Consider the following 4,881-nt stretch of genomic DNA (forward strand, 5'->3'; position numbering starts at 1 on the left):
CTAGAGAATACAACTTAGTTGGATACAGCTAACTCTGGGGTAGATTTTTAGACTGTCAGGCCAAGGCTGCTTCCTCTCTGACTTTGAAAAGTGCAAGAAGCAGTCAGTTCCAGGGACATGGAATGGACATCAGGTTGCACTATATTCTTCCAAGTATGAATGCCACCGATGTGAAAACCATTTCCGTAATTCAAGTGCTTAAGCCAAAGGCTAATGGGGCTGCCTGAGCCCCAGCGGTACTCAGACTTCTCAAGGCGAGTTCTCTAGTCTTCTTTTGCTCTCATTTGCAGAAGCACTCAGAGGTGCCACACCAGACCAACTGCCCAGCAGCACCTGGCAAATGTCGGAAGCATCCTGCTTGGAGGTTTTACACTTAGAAGGTAATGCAGAAACTTCGTAAATGAAGAGAACCAAAGAACGATAGATCACTTCCTATGTCCATGTCACAGAGGAAGACAATATTTCAAGGAAGTGGATGTTTTACATCTACACTGTTTTCCACTTAGCCTCTGACCTCTTCTACTGCTGCTGTAAATCTGATGACTGCCCAGCTGTCAGCCTTCCAGACAGCATTTCTCTCCAATGCTCCTTTAGGGGAAGAAAAAGTGCACCAGGGGAGAGAGAGAGAGACTGTCTCAGGCAAGGTCCTTTTCCTTCTTTGTCTCTGTGAACAAGGCAAATGGTTGTAGCGTGACATTAATGAGGCGTTGAAGGAGGATGAGTGTGTCTCTTGAAGCACTGTCTTTCTGATGATCCCTTCCTCTTCAGACCCCTCTTGGAGTCGAAACTGTTGCCTAGGAGTAGGTTCTGAGGTTGCAGTTATGAAAATAATTCTGTTTTAAAGAACTGTATGATTTTAAAGTTGGATCTCAATCTTATCTCTGACCACCAACAAATTAAGTGACCTTGTATAATTCATTCAGCCCCTTGAGTCTTGCTCTTTTGCATAGTTAAGAAAAATGTACTCACTCATTCCACAAGCACACATGGAGCATCCAGTCAGTACCAGGCTCTATGCTAATTGTTGTGTGTGTAGGCAAAGGGGGAGAAAGGAGATAAGCAAAGCACAGCCTTTTCTATCAAGTTCTTACCTACTACTTAATTCTTAACGCTCTCCTTTCTTGGGTTGTGTGGCGCCATTTTCCTTCTCTATAATCATGCCCTGCCTGGCCCCCACCCCCAGTCTTATCTTTTCCTGCACATGCATCATCCACTGTACACACTTAGACACTCTCCCTCTCATGCTACTTTCTATATTCTTGCTGTCTTGAACTACAAAGTACACGTATTGATTAGAGTCCCCAAATTTTTCTATTTATACTCCCAAAGAGCCATTTCTCTCACCTTCATAGCATTATCACAGTTATAATTTTATATTTATTTTTCCCCTTTAATTATGGCTGTCTCACCTGCTTGACCGAAACTTCCATATAGACAAGTCTCACATCTGTTCTTCTCCACCATCCTCTCTGCAGAGCCTAGCACACTGCCTGAGACACAGCAGGAGCAAGCACTTAATATTTGTTAAAAGAATGAATTAATGAACCTTTGGTTTCTACTCTGCTCTTCAATATATTCTTCTTTGGGCTTATTTAGCCCAATTGCCTCATTTTACAGATGAGAAGACTGAATTCCTGAGGGAAAGAAATTTGCTCAACTTCACACTATGGCTTAGAGGCTGAGCCGGAACCAAACAACAGATTTCCTGACTCCGGGGAAAGAATCTAGCGTTATTTCCATGCTGTTCTTCTTCTTCTTTTTTTTTTTTTTTTGCTCTTGAGGAAGATTAGCCCTGAGCTAACATCTGCTCCCAATCCTTTTCTTTTTGCTGAGGAAGACTGGCCCTGAGATAATACCACTGCCCATCTTCCTCTACTTTATATGTGGGACACCTGCCACATCATGGCTTTACAAGCTATGCTTAGGTCCGCACCCAGGATCCGAACTGGCGAACCCTGGGCTTCCAAAGTGAAGCACGCAAACTTAACTGCTGCAGCACCAGGCAGGCCCCTCTTCTTTTATTTTTGGAGTGTAGTTGAAATGCCTCAGGCATTACCAGTCTGTGACTACCAAAAAAAAGAGCAAAGAAGATTCTTTTCACTGAAACTATGATAATACAAACTCCTACTGGCCTGGTTGCCAGAAATTAGCTTCCATTAAGATATATCCCATCTATAGTTGGAAGCCCTCAAAGAGGAGATCCACATGGGCCCACAAAGCAGAGTGTCAGCAACAACCACCACTGCCCTAATCTTTCTCCTCTACTTTCACAGGTCCGTATCTGATTCCCGCAGAATGATAGACACCTTACTGCTTCCACCCACCCCTGTGAGAACATCAGGTCTGGTTTCAAGGCTTCTGTCGCCAAGGTTTCTAATCTGCAGGATGCAAGACAGTCACTGGTTTCCTGAAGAAGGCAGGACAGCATCTCCTCCTTCCCCCATGCCTTATGTGCAGTTCTCGGTGTTCAGTCTCACAAGGGCTTGTGCAAATCCTCCAGATCCTATCAGCCTCAAACCCTTCTCTCCATAGGAGTCCCAAACCAGTCTAAGGACCAGTTAGGGACAGCAGGCACCATTGGTACCCTGGATCATCTTCCCTAGCACAAGCCCCCAACAAAGTCTATGAAGGGACACTGGTGGGGACTGGGACTGGGGGAGTGGGAAGTGGCATCTAATGTGATCAAGGTCACATCAAAGAAGATTTAGGGCTATAAATAGGGCCCCAGACTCCACAAATTCTCCCTGTTGTCTGAGGACTCCCAACTTTGCAGAAGACAAGGCACAGAGAGCTCCACTCAGAACTACGGATGTGGTGGGGAAGTGGAAACCGAGCCGACATTTGGTGTGTTGTAGCATTCCCATCTCTGGTTTAACACAAGCGATGTGTTTCGCTCACAAACTGGCACTGAGAGCTCATTTACATTTAAATAAGAGGCTTGTTAATGCCAGCAGGAGGACGCTGTCAATGCCAAGCCTGGCTCAGGATTCCTGCCAAGGAGTTTCTAAGAGCATCGCTCTAGGAAACTCCCCCAGAAGAGAGGCAAGCATGCCTTCTCATTAAGACAACTCCACCACAGTGACATTTGCCTCAGAGCGGCAAGCCTTTGGCTGGGCTGAAAGCAAGTTGGAGTCTTAGAAAATTATCTGTTGCCAAGACAGTCATTTAGTTTGATTTGGCTCCACACCCACTCAGAGACCACCTGGCACATGTAGGGTGGCCTGGTTGGGAGGGTGGCAGGCTCATTCCTGACCTCTGGCCTCTTCAGTCATATTGGGAGGACTGGGTGTTACTAAGAAGCAATGAAGACCATCTTACAACATAAAAAAGAGAGGGTCTACTCTGTTGTTGAACAGCTCTTAATATTGGAAGGTTCTTCCTGACATTAACATGAAATACATCTGTCTATTGAAAGAAGGGTGTACTCAAATGCCTATAGATGCCAAGCAGGGAACACAGAGGAGTGAGGCAAGCTGCTTAACCCTCAAAAGTGGTTGGGACTCTGGTAACGTGGCATGTAGCTGCCTAGTCTAAAGGGGAATGCACCGCTCAGCAAGAATTGATCTTGGGTTTTATAAACATGGATCTTGTCCAAGTAGCTTAAAGCCTAATAAGGAAGTCAGATAATTAGACAGGAATTACAACTCACCTAATAGGTACTATCCCAGGGAAGTAAAAAGTGCTTAGAAGCACATGGGAGTGATAAGGGTGCATACCCCAGAATTTCAAGGTCATGAAGGGACTGATGTTTAAGTTTAATACGAAGGATGGGCAGAAATTAGCCAGGCAAAGATGGGTGGGGAGAGAGGAAAGAGCAGGGGCAGAGGCCCTGAGGCAAGAAAGAAAGCAAAGTACATTTGAGAACTTAAAGAAATTTTGTATGATGAGAGCTTAAAAAATTCAAGGTAATGAAAAGGCAGACAAATGAATAGGGACTAGATTGTGAAGGGCTTTCCAAGCCACTGAGAGTTTGGACTTTAGCCTAAGAGAAATGAGGTTAAGCAGAGGAGTAACAGACTCAGTCCCCCAAAAGTTAAGTACTCCCAGTTCTGATAAAGGAGGCAATGTGGTGGATAAAGCTCAGGACTCGGAGTCAGAAAGCTGTGGGCTCTGGTTCTTGCCTCCACCACTCTATGAACATGGGCAGGCCTCATTTCTCTCTCCTGTAAAATGGGAAGAACATATACCAATGTTGGTGAAATAAAGGGGAAAAGGGAACTGTCATAACCTGTTGGTGGTATAGTAAAATTGTAAATTATTACTAAAACCTTCTCAGGCTTGACAAGCGTTTGACAATATGTACTAGAAACCTTAAGAATGTGCATTCTCTTGGGCCCAGAAATTCCATTTCTAATATTAGCCTAAAGAAAAAAATTAAGTTGTTTGCAAATATTTAACGACAATGGTATTCAATGTAGTGCTGTTTATAAGAGAAAAAAAAAAGGTTTAATTTAAGTCTTTGCTGACTGGATAGTCTTTAAATCCTTTATCCTGCTGAGGTCAACTTGGCCTTTAACATTTAAACAAGATTGGCTCAGATGCTCATCTCATGTGCTGGGGAAACCCTGCGACCACAATCCCAATATCTCTGGTGATTCTTGTTCTTTGAGTTGCCTATGCCTCCAAGATCTGTTTAATTCTCCGTCCCCATCGTGTATTTTGCACATGTCCCTTTTCTGAATAATACCACTCTGTACAATACAATCCACTCCAAATAGCCTTCACTCCCCCAGATACCTTGGACACAAACAAGCAGTGTGATCAACTTTCACTAAGGATTTGGTAACAATGAAGGGGTTGACCTTCAGCAGACAACTACATTTTTTAGCAACCTCCAGTCTCAGCCTCTTTCCATCTACTCATCTCTGTTTTCCAGGATCC

The sequence above is a fragment of the Equus quagga genome, chromosome 4, assembly GCF_021613505.1.
Source record: "Equus quagga isolate Etosha38 chromosome 4, UCLA_HA_Equagga_1.0, whole genome shotgun sequence".
NCBI lineage: Eukaryota > Metazoa > Chordata > Mammalia > Perissodactyla > Equidae > Equus > Equus quagga.